This window comes from Microtus oregoni, unplaced genomic scaffold, assembly GCF_018167655.1.
Source record: "Microtus oregoni isolate MIOR12 unplaced genomic scaffold, Mior012 000070F_ref0000104, whole genome shotgun sequence".
Lineage (NCBI taxonomy): Eukaryota > Metazoa > Chordata > Mammalia > Rodentia > Cricetidae > Microtus > Microtus oregoni.
In genome coordinates, this window is record NW_024543977.1 from 1,170,665 (window position 1) to 1,191,688 (window position 21,024).

The 21,024-nt window shown below is 39.9% G+C and overlaps 1 protein-coding gene across 2 annotated transcripts in view; it reads left to right on the forward strand.

The window, feature by feature from the left end:
* Positions 1 to 21,024, forward strand: part of Kiaa1217 (KIAA1217 ortholog) — an 818,936-nt gene that overhangs the window by 55,431 nt on the left and 742,481 nt on the right. Inside the window, exon 2 of one of the 2 annotated variants that reach the window (XM_041641628.1) lies at positions 16,262 to 16,380. The exons of the other annotated variant lie outside the window; for it this stretch is intronic. The gene's annotated coding sequence lies outside the window, so the exon portion shown is untranslated. The remainder of the gene's footprint in view (positions 1 to 16,261; positions 16,381 to 21,024) is intronic. 2 annotated transcript variants of the gene reach the window in all.

A 21,024-nucleotide genomic window follows, 5' to 3' on the forward strand; every position in this document is an offset into this window, starting at 1 on the left:
TCTGTGGCATTTGAGTCTGACATGGTGAGGCCTGGAAATTCCCAGAGCAAAGGGATGTTTCATTATGACTCTCTTGTGGTGAGCTGAGTCTGTCAGATGCCATCCAGTTACATTTGCTGTTAAAAATGAAGGAACAAAGAGCGAACACTAGAGTTCAAAGGCCGTGATCACGGAGCACACACTACTGTGTGGAGAGCCACGGTCAGCAGTCACCTCGCCCACCACACAATAGTTGGTATACTTTAGAATTACTACATTTCAGATTATCTCTCTAAGTTATCCATGGTTGTGAACGTCTGTTGAAAAACTATATTTGTAAATGCCAATACTGACATCCAAATAAATATCAGTAGTAAAATTCCCATCTCTCATATTTAGGCTGTGTTCTAAGGACAATTTTCATTGGGATGATATTTAAATATTTTGTTGGTATGACTTTGTTTCATAAATTTATTTTATTATCAGAAGAAATAAAAATGTCAATGGTAACTTACTTAAGACAGTTTTTTCCTTTTCCTGGCAGATGTCAAGAAACACTTCAGGGGAAAAGAAGTAGTATTTGAGATAAGGGCAGAGGATGGATTATTTTCTGTTTAAAAAGAAATAGGAGCAAAGAATCTGGAAGAAGAAAATGTGTGGGCCAGAACAAGGTCAAGTAGATATGCCTGGCATGCTTCCAGAGGAGGCCATGGCCAAACTGGAAGATGCCAGCCTTGGCATTTAGGGCTTTGAAGACAGATTGCCTGCGTGGCAGTGGTTCGCACTACTAAGCGCATGGATGGCCAGGTGGCCAGCTCTCCTGGGGCAGAATTGGATGCTATTTCTATGGTGGTTCTTTCAAGTTGCTTTTAGTGTTGGCATAACTTCAGGGGAGTACTCACACTGGGGTCACTCAGGACTAGAGTTCAATACATAAGTGATCTTAAGATGAACTGAAGTAGGGGATTCTTAAAGTGGCATCCTATGGCCAGGAAAGTCAAGGGGGTGCTAGTGTTAGGTGGCGAAGATGGAGCTTTCAAGAACAAGGTTTCCTTGCTCACTGTTAACTGAGATGGAGTCACAGCCATAATGTCTCAGAAAAAGGAAGACGTAACGCCTCTTCTCCACTGCATGAGAAATATGTTACGAGTGCTATGATAGAAGTAACTACGGATGCCTGTGGTGGCATTGTATAATTTTCCATCAATAACCACTATTAAAAATTTACCTTATATTGCTCAGAATTCTCCAAATTGGTAGAACCGCTGGGGTTCTATGATTACAGAAGCAGAACAATCCAAATGCTTTGTCGTTGGACACCAGGCTGTAGCAGAAGGAAGAGGCTGTCTGCTATGAAAATTCTTGCTTGTGGAAACCCAGACTTTTGTGGAGTAAGGGCTACTACTTGTGGGCAGAAGTTTCTGTCCTGTCTGGTCCCACAGCCATTCAGTCCCAAAGAAACACACTGAACTTTATATTAATTATTAATTGTTTGGCCTATTGCTCAGTCTTATTACTAACTTCCTCTTACAATTCAAATTAACTTTATATTAATTATAAATTGTTTGGCCTATTGCTCAGTCTTATTACTAACTACCTCTTACAATTCAAATTAACCCATAATTCTTATCTATGTTTATCCATGTGGGTTGATACCTTTTCTCAGTAAGGCGTTATCATCTTGCTTCCTCTGCTTCTGGATTGTGACTGCCTTTCCTCTTTTCAGCGTTCTCCTGGTCTGGTTTCCCCTCCTGACTACTGGCCAATCAATGTTTCACTAAGCCAATATGAGCGACAAATCTTTACAGTGCACAAGAGCATTATCCCACAGCAACTACTCAGTATGTGAGGTTTATTCACTTTGTGGAAAGCTGTGTGCTTTATTCAATGTCATTGATTTAAATGTTCCTATCATTCAGAAAATATCCTTGAGAAACTCACTTCAGCAAGCTGTTGTCACGTCTCCACACATAGACCCACATACTCGTACCGACCATCATCTCACACAATAAATAAATAAATAAATAAATAAATAATTAAATTTAAAAAAATTAAAAAAAAACTCTTGCAGAAATTTCTAGATTAATGCCTGATCAAATATCCTTGTATCATCATACAGCTCATTTGACACATAAAATTAAGCATTACAACCCCCAAAGACTGAACTGGGGAAAACATAGTATTTTAATTATTTTCTCCATATTTTAGCATTGTTAGTGCCTACTGTTACTGGTAGGACCATAAGTAAGAGCTACTTAAGAAGCATTATACAAATGAAGGAGTGATATAGTAAATACATGAAGCCAACTGCTTGAGTGTGTATTATCTGTCACTCTAGGTATTTCCATCTTAGCCAGGAGGTTTGTGCTAACATAATCTCATATTGAGCTGCTGAACATGTCTAACTCGTGTCCCTGCACCATTCCAGGCATAAATTAGACATATTCAAAAATTGGCCATAACTTTTTCAGATTGCTGATTGCCATGGAGACAGTGGCAGTGAACTTCAGTGAATAGTGGTTTCCCATGGACCATTGTGGTACTCCTGACTTTGTGAGTACATTAATGAACAATCTGAGGATTTTCTGCTTCTTCTTGCTCCATGTATATTTAAGGCACTTTCAGAGAAAGGGAGTTGCTATATTTTCCTGACTGGCAAAGCTTGTGGAGTTATTCATAACTCTACCTGGCCTCCAGGTAATTTGTGGTCCTGGAAAACAAGATTGACAAGTGTGGCAAGTGTTGGAGCACTCATGGAGCCCACGGTGGCTAAAAAGGAGATAAAATGCATCCTTATAACTGGATGGCCAGCCACAGGGAGGTGAGCAGGGGAGGATGCTTGTCAGGCTGTGGGTAGGAATGTCCAGGGCAACGATAGGAAGATCTGCTTCTAACTGTGTCTATAAGGCAGGGCAGGGCAAGCCAGCCCATGCTTGACTTTGTGTTGTGCTTAGGCCTCTCACTATTTGTATGAGTGTGAATGTTGATGAAGGACCACACTGATCACCATTCACTATTTTCTTTGTCTTTCATCAACCTACATTCCAGGCAGAAGTTTGGGGCTCACATTGTGCCTTATTTTGATTACTTTTAATTTTTATTTACTTTTATGAGAAGGTGTGTATGCATATTCACATGTATATGGGCCCATGTAAATATGGGTTATGTTCATGTACATGTGTATAAATATGGAGGACATAGATTGATACAGGTTATCTTTCTTGGTTCTGTTTTTCTTTACTTCTACCTTCTATATTGAAAGCGTGACAGTTCTGAGTTTATAGGGATTAGAGGTAGGCATTGATCTAGTTTAATTTCTGTTGCTGTGATAAACACTGACAGAAAGCAGTGTAGGAAAGGAAAGGGTCTATTTGTCTTACACTTCCAGGTTACAATACATCATTGAGGAAAGTCAAGGAGAGAACCATGAAGGAATTTGCTTGCTGGCTCACTCTGCTCTTGGACCCACCACTGGCTCATGCCCAGCTAGTTTTCTTTTATAATTTCGCACCCCCCGCCTAGGAATGGTGATGCCTACAGTGGGCTGAGTCTTCTTACATAATTCATCAATCAAGTCAACCTTTTATAGACATGACCACAGGCCAACCTAATATGAGCAGTTCTTCGATCGAGGCTCTCTTAGATGACTATGGGCTCTGTCAACTTGACAGCAGAAGCTGAAGCCTATAGGACAGCCACAATGCCCACTGAGCGTTTATAAATATCCTGGGAATCTGAACTCTGGTCTTCACACTTGCCCAGGCAAGATCTTTACCCAGTCTGTCATCCCTCCAGCCCCATGTGTCCTTGTTCTACCTGATGCAGCTGCATCATACGCCTGTTGGGAATTGTTTGCACCCAGCTGCTGTCGGACTGGAGCTGTGACTACGAAGACAGGGAAGCAAATCATGTGTGCTGAAGGAAAATCTGCTCATTTGGGGCAGAGAAAGTGAAAGACTGTGTGGCAAGAAGAAACAATCTGGAAGGTTGCCAGAAAGCTTTGAAAATACAGGATGGAAGTGGAAACAGTATAGAGCCCCAAGGACTATCTTGACTCCTAAGAATATCTCACTTGAAAAACACTCAAAAGCATGTGTAGCTCTCATTTCCTCAGGTCAGAATGTCATCTGTAGAGTTGGCAAGAAAATAGCATCTGTATCTCAGAGAGGAAAATAGCTAGAAACTAGACTTTAGATAGTGGCCCCTAGGGAATACTAGACCAATGAAGGTTATGAATATGGAAGGATCACAGGTGCTTTATTCTAGAATTTGGATAAGAATGGCAAAACAGTCTTTATTCCCTGATGTGTTCCAGGGTGACTGGGGATTTCAGGCTTAAGATGAAGATGGGGGCCAGTAATACAAATTCAGTCAATACAGAACAGCTCAAGGGAATATCATGACAACATGGTTGCAAAGAAACATCTATGATAGGGCCAAATATGCCAGGATGGAGCTCATCATCCTGGCCATGCAGACGGGAGTTAGGAGAGCATATTCCTCCTTGTCAGGGAACTGAGATTAAATCTCAGAGGATCACTCACATGTAGTAGGGAAAACTAAGGTGTATGTGTATTCAAAGGAGGTTTGAAGCTTACAAAAGCATGGGAAACATTAAGTCTCCAGTGGATTTCCCCAAAAGTTTAAAACAGAATTGTTAAGCTCCTTTTCAATGGCTGTCTCCTTTTCAATGGATGTCTCAGCATCCAGGGCTCGTTTTAATAGCTGGGTCCGCTAGCATGTGGTCAGTCTGCCCTCGTGCCTCATGCTGTTCTTCACTCTTATTCCTTGCATTGCAGTATAACTAGACAAAGGCTCATTTCTCCTTCTTTTTGAGGTAATAGGGATTGACCTCAGAGTCTGGTATATGCTTGGCAAGCACTCTTTAAGAGGTCTATATCTCCAGAATAGCCCTCTTATGCTGGTATTGCAAGGGGAGCCACCTCCTCTAGGAGTAATTGTTACTCCTGTTTATATCTTGATTCCCCAATGAACCCATGGCTAGGTAATCATGGCTAGGGTAAATTTCACTGAGAACTCCAAGCTGCTTTAACCAGTTTCTGCATGCAGCACACCTTTGCCATTCGTAGTTGCTTCTGAACATGAAAACTCCTCCAAAGTATGGTAGCTTCCTTCTGCAGCCAGGCACACCCTGAGCTTCCTTCCCTTTGATTCAGACTCCACCCAATTCCTCTCTCTAAAATCTCAGCATATGACTTTTGAAGACTACTCTCTAGTAAATTCAGATTTATACTTTTGCTATTTTCTTCTGTAAAGGCTCTCTTTATACCTGCCAAATTCATGACTTTTCACATTTTAGCAAAAAAAAATATGTGAATATTTCAAAGATTTTTTTTCCCTGGTAGCTAGCACAGCTCCAGCAGATACTGAAAGAACAGTTCTTGAATGAATTGATGGATAGATGGATGGATGCATGCATGGATGCATGGAAAATTTACTAATTTGTCCATGGTCCCAGAGTCTGGAGTTGTGTTTGGGCTCTTTGTTTGTACTGTGCATGTTGCAGATAATGTCTACTCCTCTTCCTGTTCCTGATGCCCCTCTGAAGCTTATATTGTCACTACTGCAGTACTATCAGCAGATGTCCGACTCTTCTGTTCTTCATGCCAATAGAGCTGCTATCTCTGATTTTTGTCACCCTTCTACTCAAAATCTTGACTAGCTTCCATATCCAGAAATATGGTCTGTCAAGCACCCAAGATTTGTGGGCCTTAGATCCCTTCCAGTGAGTTATACTATCCCTTCCTACAGGTACCAAAGTGCCTGTCCCTCCTTGGCATGGTCTCACCTCTAACATTGCTACTTTTGTTAGGATGCATTTAAGGCAGTGAAGAATTAATGTTTGTAGCAATGTTCTTCACAGCTTCTCTCAAGTTCTTCATCTCTGAGGCACATCCTACTTCAACTCAATCAAGTGATGGGAGTCCAGTTCATCTGCCATCCTCCCTTTGTGAACTTCTTTCTTTATTCCTTTGGACTTCATATCTGTAATAAGTTGGCACTATTTGCCAGTTTTGGCCACTGGCACCTTGAATTCTTCATCCTTGTCCTTACTCTCTCACCCTTCTCCATCTCTCAGTTCTCTTGCTCTGGTGTGTATTTCTTAACGTTTAGTGTCCCTCAGTATTTAGTTCTTCTCTTTTCTCAGTGCTCTTCTTCCCACCTGTGTTTTTGTTTTGCATTCTCACAACTTCATTAATCATCTGTAAAGAGATGTCATTCTAATGGAGAGTCGCTTTGGTCAGTTTTGTGAGGGCTAGACAGATATTTCCCTACTATGCATGGGTTTCCCCAAAAGCTCACCCTGACCTGCACTCAACATGGTATTTACTCAACCCATCATTTCCTACCTCTTCCCCAGAACTGCTTTTCCTCATGTGATCTCTCTCTTTTTTTGTATTTTCTTTCTTTTTTTAAAACTTTGTTGATGGAGGAAGGTCATTGGTTAAATAGAAAGAAACTTCTTGGCCCTCATTGGTTAGAAGATAGGTGGGAGGAGTAAACAGAACAGAACACTGGGAGGAAGAGGAAGTGAGCTCAGACTCCACAGCTCTCCTCTTGGGAGCAGACGCTTCAGAGAGACACCATGCTCCCAGCTCCCAGGCAGACGCATACGATGAAGCTCCGACCCAGGATGGACATAGGCTAGAATCTTCCCGGTAAGCGCACCTAGGGGCGCTACACAGATGATTAGAAATGGGCTAAATTAATATGTGAGAATTAGCCTAGAAGAGGCTAGATAGAAATGGGCCAAGCAGTGATTAAATGAATACAGTTTGTGTGTTGTTATTTCGGGCATAAGCTAGCCAGGCAGCCGGGGTGCTGGGGATGCAGCCCCGCCGCTCCTGTTACTACACTTTGTCTTGCTTTGGCTTCCTTTTTTCATTTCCACTCTTCAGATACACTCTGGCTATCAACATTAATTTCCTGGGTTCTGGGAATCTTTTACTGTGTTGTTTTCCAGGCATCTACTCCCACTTTCCACCCAATTCAATAACCCAAATGTTATCTTTTTAAAATGAAAATCTAATCAAAGAATTCTTTGTTTAAATCCTATTTTTCTACACTGTATTAATCAATTCTAAACTCATTGACTTGGAACATGGAATCCTTTGACACATATCTCAGCCTTACCGCCTCTGTTCCAACTCTTACCATGCTTCTCTATGCTCATCTCTAAAGTACCTGGCTTAGAATATACTCATTGAGTTAATGAATGCCTAACTAAGGCTTGACAGAGGTTGTGACTGACTACCTGAACACAAATATAGGTGTATTTAATTAGTAGCATCTTATAAAAAATGTGACTGTTTATCTTGCTTTGTATTATCTTTGATGGGGCCAAATGCTTTCTTAGCTCAAAGAAATGCAACGTTCATGAGCAGGCATGCCCCTGGCCCTTCTTTCTCAAGCTATGTTGGCCATAAAGTCTTCTCAGTAATACTGTACATGTTATCTTATGCACTAGAACTGATACATGGTTTGGGATGTTTATTCAATACACAACTTATAATTTGTAACAGTGGGGATAGTACTCAATGGAGAGTTTAAAATGTAGGCGGAGGATGTATCTTTCCTGCCTGTGATGCATGAAGTCCATTCAGGAGCTCTCTCTCTCTTGCTTAAAAGAAATGATTGCTTCTGCAGCCTCTTGAGCTTCAACTCGGAATGAAAAATACTTGAATTTTATTCTATTTGATCATGAATAAAAGGGTTAATTTGAGATGGTAGCAAGTGGTCTTGAAAATCAAAATAATTTCTTTGGTTCAGCAAGTCTTGTTACAGGAACCTGTGAAGATATAAATTTATCCTGCTGGCGTCTATAACTATATTGAGACATCCCCAGAGGCTTCTTGTCGGGTTACCTGACTTAAAGATTTCTCTGAATAATTATGAGTAATATGACCTGGAAAAGAGACTGTTCAAGTTCAAATCTGGAAATGGTTGAGATGAGGGGACACTGTTAGACATCTTTTACTATGTATTGGTTTAAAATATTTTGGGGAAAGTTTTTCTTATAGGCCTGCTATCTTACCATTTATTTTGATTTGTAGTGTGTGTGTGTGTGTGTGTGTGTGTGTGTGTGTGTATAGTATATGAGGTCATAGATCAACCTCCAGTGTTGCTCCTCAGGAACCATCCACATTACTTTAGGGTTTGCTGATTCAGCTACTTTAGCTAATTAGTGAGCCTCAGGGATCCACTTGGCTTCGTCTCCTCAGCATTGGGCTTTTTTTCTTAATTTATTAGTTTTTTTTTAAAAAAAAAAATACCAATCCAAGTTCCCACTCCCTCATCTCCTCCCATTCTTTCCCTACACCCTCTCACCCCACCCCCATCTAATCCTCAGGGAGGGTAAGGCACATTGCCTGTGGAAGGTCCAAGGCTCTTCCTATTTTATCTAGGCTGAGAAAGGTATCCATCCAAAGAGAATAGAATCCCAGAACATCAGTACATGCAGTAGGGATAAATCTTGGTACCACTGTCAGTGGCTCCCTAGTCTGCCCCAGCCATGCAACTGCCAACCACATTCAGAGGAAATAGTTTCGTCCTATTCTTGTTCTTTCCCCATCTGGCTAGCATTGGTGAACTCCCATTAACTCAGGCAAACTATTTCAGTGGGTGAATTCATCATGGTCTTGACCTCCTTGCTTATATTCTCATTCCTTTTGTTCTTCATCTGGACTTTGGGAGCCCAGTCCAGTGCTCCATTATGGGTCTCTGCCTCTGCCTCCATCAGTTGCTGGATGAAAGTTCTATGGTAATATTTAAGTCTGATTACAGGGCACCCTCTCCTCTATTACCCAGGGTCCTAAGTGGAGTCATCCGTTTGAATTCTTGGGAATTTATTTAGAGCCAGGTTTCTGCTAACCCTATAATGGCTCCCTCAATCAAGAGATCTCTCTCCTTGCTCTCATCTCTGTCCTTCCTCCATCTCAGTCTTCCCATTCCCTCAAGTTCTCCTCTCCCTTCCCCCTCTACCCTCCTCTTCTCCTCCTATGCTCCCGTCTCCCCCGACTCCCATGCTCCCTACTCTGCCAGTCAATCCTGTCCGTTTCAAATTTTCAGGTGGGTCTGTGTATATTTTTCTTTGGGTTCACCTTATTACTTAGCTTCTCTAGGCTCAATATTCTTTGTTTATAGCTAGTATCCACTTATGAGTGAGCACATACCATACTCATCTTTTTTGGGTCCGGGTTTGGATAATGTTTTCTAACTCCATCCATTCGCATGCAAAATTCAAGATGTCATTGCTTTTTACTGTTGAGTAGTACTCTGATGTGTTACATTTTCTTTATCCATTTTTCACTTGAGGGGCATCTAGGTTGCTTCTAGGTTCTAGCTATTACAAATAATGCTGCTATGAACATAGTTGAACAAATACTTTTGTAGCATGATTGAGCATCTTTTGGGTATATGCCCAAGAGTGGTATGGCTAGATCCTGAGGTAAGTTGATTCCCAATTTTCTGAGAAACTGCCATACTGATTCCCGAAGTGGTTGTACAAGTTTGCATTCTCACCAGCAATGGATGAGTCTTCCCCTTATTCCACATCCTCTCCAGCATGAGCTATCATTCGTGTTTTTGATTAGCCATTCTGACAGGTATAAGATGGTATCTCAGAGTTGTTTTGATTTGCATTTCCCTGATAGGTAAGGATGCTGAACATTTCATTATGTATCTTTTGGCCATTTGAGATTCTTCTGTTGAGAATTCTCTGTTTAGTTCAATATCCTATTTTTAATTGGGTTATTTAGAATTTTAATGTCTAATTTCTTGAGTTCTTTATATGTTTTGGAGATCAGTCCTTTGTCTGATGTGGGGTTGGTAAAGATCTTCTCCTATTCAGTATATTGCCTTTTTTGTCTTATTGACTGTGTTTTTTGCTTTAAAGAAGCTTCTCAGTTTGAGGAGGTCTCATTTATTTATTGTTGCTCTTATTGTCTGTGCTACTGGAGTTATATTTAGGAAGTGGTTGCCTGTACCCATGCTTTGAAGACTACTTCCCACTTTCTCTTCTATCAGGTTCAGTGTGGTCGGATTTATATTATGGCCTTTAATCCATTTGGACTTGAGTTTTGTGCATGGCAATAGATATGGATCTATTTTCAATCTTCTACATGTTGACATCCAGTTATGCCCACACCATTTGCTGAAGATGCTTTTGTTTTTCCAATGTATAATTTTTGGTCTTAATACTTGAGTACCAAACAGGTTATCAACTGAGATATCATCTTAGCTTTTTGTGTTCCTGTTGAGAATGGATTTTATGTCTCCCTCTGGAACCATCCATTTCTCAGGCTAGATAATTTACTGGGGCAGTGTGTGGTCATTTGTGAGCTCTTGGTACAGGGAGTAAATTTTCACACTGGCTCAATTATCCTGTGGTTCACGCATTCCCTATTATGAGTCTGCAGTCACCAGTACCACTGCAAAAGTAGCTCCCTTGCCATAATGCCTGTGGAAACATGGATCTTGAGCTTCCAAGTCATTTTTGGTGGCAGCATGGACCACAGACATCCACATGGCCTCCAGCAGCATTAAAAGACTGAGAATTCCCTGTGTCCAAAATCTGAAATGATCCAAATAGTTAATCAGCAAAAAATAATTAAGAGCTGTTATAGCAATAGTCCATCTACCATGTCTAAATGTGTCTATTTTTAGAACACAGGTTTAACCTGCTTAGATTCTTACTTTTAACTATCCTTGGAGCCTGACAACCCTAACCCCTTCCTAGTCCTTCTGACAAATTCCATTTTTCTGCATGACTCAGCCCTAAAATGACTTGTCTCTGAGTTCTCCACTACTTTCTAATGTCCCCTCTTTCCTGTCCTCATTAGACCTAACTCCTCCATATTATCCCCTATACATTACTAATGATGGGTTCTATATATCTTCTCTCCCTGTGAGCACAGAAGCAGAAGCTGTCAGTCTTCCAACTCAGAATCATCGAGGTCTAATATACTATCTGGCCTTTAAAAAACACCCAAGGCTTATTAAAGACATGCATATATAACAGCGTATGCAAAGCAGGTATGCACACAGGTAGCTGTGCCATTTGGGCAAAGAAAGGAAAATTATACTGACCAGACCTCAAAGAAAGGCATCTTACTGGTGACTATTTGTGTTGTGAAAGGAAATAAAATGGGTATCCACAGTGACCTTCCTAGCATTGTGTCCCCACAGAAGGAGTCTCTTTTTGCTGAAGTTTTACTAGAGCCCAAAGCCCAGCTTGTTCTCCCTGGGCATCACTCTGGCATTTTCCCATACAGTCTGACAGGTAGACAGCTTGGTCTTCCTTCTTGTGATTGACAAAGAAGTCTGCTTTGATAATCTGCTTCTACAGCCTTTAGCAGGGTGTAATGCAAGCCAAGAAGTACTGAGTGTCAAGGCTGTTCATGGATAAGTCTCCTGCCTTTTTCCATCTCCTACCCCTTACACCCTTAACATCCTTGAGATTCCAGACTAGTCTCCTAATCCCACCCCTCAGCATTATTTTAATTTTAATTTTTTGTTACAGTGTGTAGCCTGATGCCTGCTGGCACTCAATGTGTTGGATTTATAAGTGCTCTTTTCTTCCTTTATCATTAATATTTCATCTCCAGGCATCTTCTGAGGGAATGAATGGAGAGGTTCATTGCATAGTTTGCTGAAGTACTTTTTTATTGTGGTTATTGCTAATTCTTTCCATTTACAACCTTTAATCAGTTGTATTTAATTGCTGCATTAAGAGGACGGTTGAAATCAAAGGAAAAGAAATTTTAAAATGCCATTGGAAAATGATTAAAACCACCAAATTATCAAAACAATAATTAAATACAAAGTGAACTTCATCATCTCTATAAAACTGCACAGACAAATGACAGACTGTGGTGCCATCAAGGCTGACATCATGATCCAGAGATCTGCAGCTGTGGTCCCCACGCAGGCTCTTCTCCCAGCCAGCTGCCTCTAGCCATGACCCAGATTCCTTCCAGAGATATAGAGAAAGTTTTGCACAAGTAGAAGACTAGATAACATTGGGAAGAAAAATCAAAATCCCAGAGGTATCCTAAAAACTCAGATCTATACGTAGAGAGAGAAGCTAATTCTCTCTCTCTCTCTCTCTCTCTCTCTCTCTCTCTCTCTCTCACACACACACACACACACACACATACACACACGAGAGAGAGAGAGAGAGAGAGAGAGAGAGAGAGAGAGAGAGAGAGAGAGAGCTTGAGCTTGGCATGTCTTTTTTTTTTGCCATAAACAGGGAGTTAAAGGACATAGTTTAGTCCTAATTCAGTCACCAAGTGTTCATAATTTTGTCCATCTTTTTGTGTGCTTTTGATGTTGTTATTTAAATTTTGTGTTTATGAGTGACTGTCAGGGGGCTATGTGCACACGAGTGCAGATGTACATAGAAGTCAAAAGAGTGCATCAGATCTCCCGGAGCTGGAGTTACAGTCGGCTATGAGCTACCTGACATGAATGCTAGGAACTGAACTTCAGTCCACTGGAAGAGCAGTGCTCACTCTAAATCACAGAGCCATTTCTCCAGCTCTTGTCCAAATCTCTTAACTTATGGTATCTCTAGTAATCATAAAAAACCCAGTAGCATTAAAATTCAACTCCTGTTGATAAGAGGTTCTAAAAGTCCATTCTAGAGATGAATGTAGACAATTTTTCCCCAGTGAATATGAGGGAGGACAAAATGTGTGTAATTATGTGAATACCGAGGCATCATCTCCCAAAAATAAGGACAGAAAAAAGAAGCAAAACAGAAAATAATAAGCCTACATGGAGATTAATAGATTACTGTAGGAGTGGTAAGGAGAAATAGAAAAGCCAATGTTCAAAATAAGGACTCTGACTGTGCTGTGTAACCCTGAGAGTGTAACGGGCAGACCCTGCGCTCAGAATTACAAGGAAGGTCCCAGTAAGACCCAAGCAACCTTCTGACTCATGTTCACAGCTCTGAGTCAGTTCATCATCCAACTGACATTTCATTTTTATTTCTAGCATCTTTATATTACCTTGGGTCATTTTGTGATTCCAAGGTTTCTCTAAAGAAGTATATAAGATTTGCAAAGTGACACATAGGAATTAATGTATGCTAACATTTTAGAAATAATATTAAGAACACTGAAGACATATTTGGTATAAGAGTGCCTGGTACTCTTGGTGTTTGTTTATTGAAGTGTTGGTAGACACTTGAAATTACTAATACTCACTTTTGCATATTCTTAAAGTTTTATTATAGTAAATGTTACAGTTTGGAGTACATTTTGAGTACTCTTCCAATGACTTTTATCAAAGGCTTGGTACCTTTATGTACCAAGACATCAAGTTCAGAGGTAGGATTTGGGGGGAGTGGATCATGAAGGCATTAAGTACCCTCCAAAATGAGTCATTTGTTAATGTCATTGGAAACGGAGTATCCTCCAAAATGAGTCATTTATTAAGGATTTGGTTCCTAATGTTTCAAGTGCAGAGACAAGATTTTGTGGGAGTGAATCATGAGGGTTTTGACTTCATGTGTGGATCAATCAGTAGGTTAATGGCTTCAGAATTTGTTATATTACTGACAGGCGGCAGAAACTAAGAGGTAGGATCTAATAGAGGAAGCAGCTGACTGGAGTACACCCTAGAGTGGTATATTTTGTTTCAAATGCCTTAATTTCTGCTTCCTGACTGTCAGGAGTGCTCTGTGTTGCCATTGACCCTAAATACCTGTATAAATATAATCACATGGCATCTTTCATCTTTTGACTGTCCTGTGTCATTTAGCAGAACATTTTCTGGATTCATCTTTGTTGTAGACTATGTCAGGAGGTTTTTCCATTTCAAAACTGAATGTCATTTCAGTGTGTGCATAGGCTGTATTTTGCATATCACTTCATCTCTTGATGGATGAGGGATGCTTCTAGATTTTAATTATTGTGACTACTGTTGCTGTAATGTGGCCTTAGAAATATCTCCTTGGAGTTCTACTTTTAATATTTTAATTAAAATAAAATTATTCTCCCTCCAAATCCTCCCACACACCCCTACCCCTTTCCAAACCCATGGTCTCTTTTTAATTATTGTTGTTAAACACACCCAAACACACAGCATAAATATATAAATAAAACCTTATGAGTCCATTTTTCTTCTATGTATGTGACTTCAGGGCTGACTATTTGATAGTGGATAACCAATTAGGGACACATTGCTGGGGAGGACTAATTCTCCCTCTCTCATAAGTCCTTAGTTTCCTATAATTCTTTGTCTAGCGGTGGGGGCCCTGTATGGATTCCTCCTTCTATGTTAGCATATGTGCTGGTACTGCCATTTTTCAGATCTTGTTTAGGCCACCATATTGTTGAGGTATATCATAGGTGTAGCTTTCTTGTCAGTTCTAGGAGATGCATCTCATAGAAGGTGGAGAAGGAGGTTTTCTAGGTCTTACAAGCTTTCCTCTCTCTCTTCTACAAAGTTTCCTACACTTTATATGTAGGGATTGTGTTGTAGATTTTTCCTGTGGGGCTGGGCAACACATGACTAATTGTTCACTGCATTTTGACCAGTGGTGACTTTTCATAATGGTCTCCATCTGCTGCAATGAGAAGAAGCTTCATTGATAAAGCATGAGACATATATGGGCATAAGAATACATGTTTAGAATGAAGTTAGGAAATACGCTGGTCTGGTAAAGTGGTAGTAGTGGGTTCTCTCCTAAGCCATGACTTCACTAGCTAACTACTTGTCTAGGCTTCCAGTACCAGACATGACTTCCTTCCTGTTCAATGATTAAGTGCTTATAAATTAGATAGCTATTGCTTACTACTGAGATATGATTGCCACAACTGCAGCTTTAGGCACATCTTGCCATGCTAGTCTTTGTTGTGGTTCGTAGGTATCATAGCTAAGTATGATTATTGATTTCTTTCTTTCCTTGACAGCTTGCATAGCATCTTCCAGTTCTAGGAACACTAGTCCCCAGGAAGGAGACTTTCAGGTCAGATTGAGCTTGAATCTTTAGAGTCCTGTGTCTAAAGTATATGGTGTCTTCAAAATTAGGGACTTATCTTTAACTACTGGGAGGTAACCAAAGGCAACATTAATAACCTCTTTGGTTTTGTAAGTCTCTTGAAATCTCCTGATATATGAAGAGAGGTAACCTAGACCTGGAAAGACAAATGTGCATATTCTATCTTATCTGTGGTTACCAGCTCCAAATTTTCAGATGTGAGTCTAAACCCTAGAGTTACCCTATGACGTCAGGAAAGTAAAAAAAAAAAGGTCACATTAGAGTGAGGGAGGAGGGAGTGCAAGAGAAGTAAATAGCACGGTACAGATGATATGGGGGAGGGGGTGCCTTTAACTGAGATGGAGAAAGAGGTTAATACAGAGGAGAGGGAGGGAGAGGAAAAAACAATGCTAAGGCAACTTGGAAAAATCATAAGGAATCATATTTTTCTATATATGCATAAATTTACACATAGTACATATAAATGTATGCACATACATACAAGCACACACACATCTTAACTGGAGTTAATGAAGTTACACCACTTGGGCTGACAGAGCCATAGACGAATTTAACAAAAGCTGATCTCAAGATGTGGGAAATCCTTTCAAGTTGTTGATCTAGTGATAGTACTTTGAGAAATCACTATTCTGGTTTCCAAGGTGCCTGCTGTAATTTGCAGTTCACAGACACTGCATAAACATTTCAACTTCTTCGGGTCCTTGGCAACACTTTTAAATTAAAATATCATAGCAGTCATCCCAGTGACTGCGCAGCGGTATACGTTCTAGTTTTGATTGGCATGCCGACAATGGTTAGCCATGCCAAGCATCTTTACATCTTGTTAGCCCTTTGTATAGAGAAGTATCTATTCAAATCCTTTATCCACTTCTGAGTCTGGTTGCAGGGTTTTGTTGGTGATATAAAAAGTTCTCTCCTGTCTTTTCTGGATTCTAATTACTTCAAGAGAAACACAGTTTACAAATATTTACTCCCATTCTGTGGGTTGCCCTTTTCTCTGTTGATGGTATGTTTTGATGTACATATTTATAAACTTTTATAAAAATCCAATTTGTCTATTTCCTTTCTTTTACTGGTATGTGTATAAGAAATCATTAACAAATCGGTTTCCTCATGCTTTCTTCTAAGACTTTCATAGTTTTAGCTTTTATTGTTTGGTTGTTCCTTACTCTGAGCTAGTGTGTGTGTGTGTGTGTGTGTGTGTGTGTGTGTGCTGGGTAACATTTTCAGTTTTCTTCATTTGCACAGAAAAGAAAACAACATTTTCCAGTTTCCTATCAGCATTGTTTGGGGAACCTGACACTTCCACCTGCTGCTTCTTGATCTCCTGGCAAGAGCTTATCTCTGAACTCTCTTCTTGTGCATTGGTATGCAGATAAATCATTTTCCTACTATTGTGTTATTTTGATTACTACACCTATAATTTTGGGAGTCAGAAGTATGAGTCCTCTAGCTTGGTTCTTTTAAAAAATTATTTTGGCAAATTGGGTTCTTTTGAGGTTCCACATACATTTTAGGGTAAGCTTCTTGAAAATGGCATTGGTTTTTAATAAATATTACATTAAATCTATAGATCACCTTGGGTAGTGTTGGTATTAACACTATGTTTTCAAGTCTGTGAATATGAATGTCTTTTAACTTATTTACACAGCTCCAATTGCTTTCAGAAGTATTTTGTATTTTTGTAGTTTTCATAGTATAAGTGTAATTCCTTTTTAGCTACTTTAATTTCTTACTTGTTCTTGTTGATACTACTATAAGTAGAATTTGCATCTTGATTTTCTTTTTGGATTGTTCATTCTTAGCATGCAGAAATACAGCTAACATTTTATGCTTTATTTGTATCTTATGAATTTGTGGAGTTCCTGTATCCTGACATTTTTGTGTGTAAAGCAACCTACAATATTAAATTTAAACACGGATAATTCTAATTTTCTGCTTCTGATATTGGTGCTTTTACTTCCTTTCTTGCCCACCTATTCGGAGGAAGATCTCAGATGTGGTACTGATGAGAATCTGTGAAGTTGGCCTTGATGCCTTCTTCCATACATAGAGAAAAGGCTTCCCATCTTGCGCCATAATGCATGATGTTCGCTGCATGTTTGTCATGCATCCATTTGTTTTGGCGAACCTCAATATATGAAGACTGCACTTTTTTATACCTGAGAGTGAGAGCGTGAGTGTGCTGTCAACTCACTGAGTGCGTTCACAGATCTCTGTTTCTGGGGTTTCGGCTGACTTTAAACAAAATGCCCAGTGTCTCTGACTGGCTATGGAAAAGCCCTCAAAAGTGGCATTTGTATATGCTTTAAAAGCTGCAGGATGCTTCTTTCTTCACACCATATTCTAAGTGTGAAGAGAATATGACTTTCCGGTGCCTCGTGGAAAAAGGAAGCAGAAATCGTTTCCCTGATTTGGCAGAACTCATTTAGTGTATTTCTTTTATTTGTTCCATATTCTGTGGATGTAGTTTGTAGAGGATGAGCTAGTTTGATTTATACTGAGTACTGTTCTTTCTTTTCAGATTTAAAGGCATTTTAATTCACTGTCTAGACTCTCATGTGTGTTCAATAGTTGGTAGGCATCTGCAGATCAAACCACAGGGGTGAGAAACTGAAGTTTTGCATGAACTTGTTTGTTGTGGGAATTCATTCAGTCAATTAGCTTTTGGGATACCAGCCTTTTGGGCATGGTCTGAGGGGCTACGTATGCACTATAAGCTGCAAGAAGTGTGATCTCTCTCTCTTGCTGTGGCTGTTGCTTAGCGTGAGGGGAAACACAGAATGCAGGGAGACAGCATGGGATCAGTGTGGCTTCGGCCTTTTCTCTGTATTTGTGAGTTCGTCCCTTCCCATTGCAACCCCTTAAAATTGCTTTTATTTAACTCTATGTAATTATGCAGTACTTGTTGCTAGAATTCAGATCTTGAGTGGCCACTAAGGCCTTGTGTTAAAGTTTGATTTCATGGTGGTGGCCTTGGGCGGTGGTATTCCTTCAGAACTTGGTGCCTATTGGGAAGTACTTAGATGACTGGGATTATGCCTTTGTTACAGACCAGGGGACCCAGTCTCTTCTTTTTTTGCTCCTTGACTTAAGATAGGGATTGTTGTGCTGTACCACACACGCTATGTGACTTTATGAATTGTTTGGTTCTTTGTGGGTCAGGTTCCCTTTCAAGGAGGTACCAAGGATATGAGGTCAAGAAAACTTGCAAGAATGATTGCTGTAGTGCACATCTATGACAATGGAAGCTGTCCTCTGTCCTAGTTAGCTTGACTATCAACTTGAGACAGCCCTGGAGTCATGAGAGAGGATACTCTTAATGGAAGAATTGCCTAGGTTGGATTGAACTCTGGGGAAACTATCTTAATTGTTAATTGATGGAGAGACACACAATCCACTATGGGTGGCATCATTCCTTGGAGGAGATGATCTTGGGCTTCTTATGAAAGACAGCAATGCATGAAACTGCAAATACCAGCAAGCAGAGTTCCTCCATGGTTTCCCCTGGACTTCCTTGATTGTGATTTTGATCTTAGTTCAGACATAATACTGTGTGAAATAACAAGTAGGCCTGCCTTCAAATTCCTGATTGAGTTCATGTCTTGACTTTCTTCAATGAGGGACTATAATCTATAAGCTGAAATAAACCTATTCCTCTTTTGAGTTGCTTTCGGTCATGGTATTTATCATAGCAACAGGGTGAAATTAGAACACCTTCTTTATCCAATGCCAATTGGTTCAGGCAGTCTCTAGGTTCCCAGATCATTCAAATAGATAGAGGCCAACCTAATAAGGGATTTATAACTTCTGGTGTTAAAGCAACATAGGTGAGAAAAGCTCAGGGAGGGATGAAGCAGGAGGAGGTTGGCTATGGGAAGAGGTAGGGACTGAGTTATTCCAGCCACAGTAGCACTTATGTATTGGTCCCCCTATGTTCCTTTTTAGTCTTCTGCTAACAGTATGGAGAATAGTAAAAGATGATACTAACAGTAAAGCAGGTAACAACATAAGGGGAGGGGAAATATGAGTAAAATTATTACAGTAGCAACCACACATCTCATCATATATTTCTGTTGAGACAGTTTACCAATTAATTTAAAGGAAAATTTCACTTTCAAGGATGACTTAATCTTAACTTCAACCATTAAAGATTAAATGGTGATTCCAAAGATTAATTGGAAAGTCATTGATAATACTTTCTTGTGACTACATTGCAATGTCATATAAGACAAATATTCACCTCTGAAATAGAAAGTTCTTTTTCTTCCTTTCTGTTCCTCTCTTCCCTTTGCCACCCAAAGTGGGTGTGAAACACAGACTTTAATGCCCTTACTAGCTGTACTACCTAATATTTGCTGCTGTCAAGCTTCCAAATCTTGTCAGTTACTCAATAATTTTATTTTTTTCAAATAATCCAAGTAATGGATAATTTAAAGTTGGTGTACTAGTCTGGGTTCTCTAAGAGAAGAGAACTTATAGAATGAACACACACACATACACACACACACACACACACACATTAGAGGATTTATTAGAGTATTTTGTAGGTTGTACTTCACCTAGTCCAACATTAACTATTTACCAGCGGAAGGTCCAAGAATCCAGTAGTTGTTCAGTCCCTAAGGCTAGATGTCTCAGCTGGTCTCCAGTATACACAAGAATCATGAAGAAGCAGGCTCTATTTTCAGTGAAAGAATGGACTTGCCCACAAGCAGACTAGAGCGAGATTCCCTTTTCCATGTCTTTATATAGGCAGACAGTAGAAAGTGTGGCTGAGATTAAAAATGGATCTTCCCACCTTAAAAGATCTGGATTAAAATCAGATCTTCCTACTTTAAATGGTTATATTAAGAAAATAATCCCTTACAGTTGTATCCAGCCATTTGGGTTAGGAGTCAATTCCAGATGTAGTCAAGTTAACGACCAAGAATAGCCATCGCAAATCACCCCCACCTTTATCAGCTGGACACACAATCGTATCTTCTTATGTCATGCTTAATTTCCAAACCAAAACGATAACCACATAATAATTACACCTAATGTGATATAACCATCCCTTGTACAACCTCAGACATGTTACAAATTTTAGATTAGGTGACAATGTCCCTTAAGGGACTGATTTAGTTAGTTAGTATTGTTATGAGGAAACACAATGACCAAAAGAAAATTGGAGAGGAAAGGGATTTTTTTTTTAAAGTAGACCATGGGGTTTACTTCCGTATCACTGTTCATCATTAAAGAAAGTCAGGACAGGAACTTAAACATTAAGCAGGACAGGAACCTGAGAGCAGGAGCTGATGCAGCGGCCACGAAGGGATTCTACTTATAAGCTTGTTCTTCATGGCTTGCTCAACCTGCTTTCTTATAGAACCAGGACCAGCAGTTCAAAGAAGCACCACCCACAATTGACTGATGCCTCCCTCATCAATTACGAAATAAGATAATGTTGTACAGGCTTGTCTACAACCCAATCTTATGGAGACATTTTCTTATTTGAGGTTCCCTCCTCTCAGATGATTTTAGCTTATGTCAAGTTTACATAAAACTATCCAGTATAAGGACATTCTTTTAGCATCGCAAACTTAAATATAAAAATCATCGATAAAATCTCTTGATATTGCATTACATGATAAAGAAATTGAGGAAAGAAAACACAAATGTCTGTACAAACACATTCTTAACCAACTATAAAAGAAACACTCATAATCCTCATATCTGCATTTGGTCACGTAGCTTTAGCTGGTGTCTTAGTTAGGGTTTTTATTGCCGTGAAGAGAGACACTATGACCATGGCAACTCTTACAGAGGAAAACATTTAATTGTGGTGACTTACTTACAGTTTTAGGGATTCATTCCATTATCATCATGATGGGGAGCATCGTGCAGGCATAAGTGGTCCTGGCTACATCTTGGATTGTAGGGAGCAGGAAGTTGACTGAGACACTGGGTGGTATCTTAAACATAGGAAACCTCAACGTCTGCCCCCACAGTGACACACTTCCTCCAAC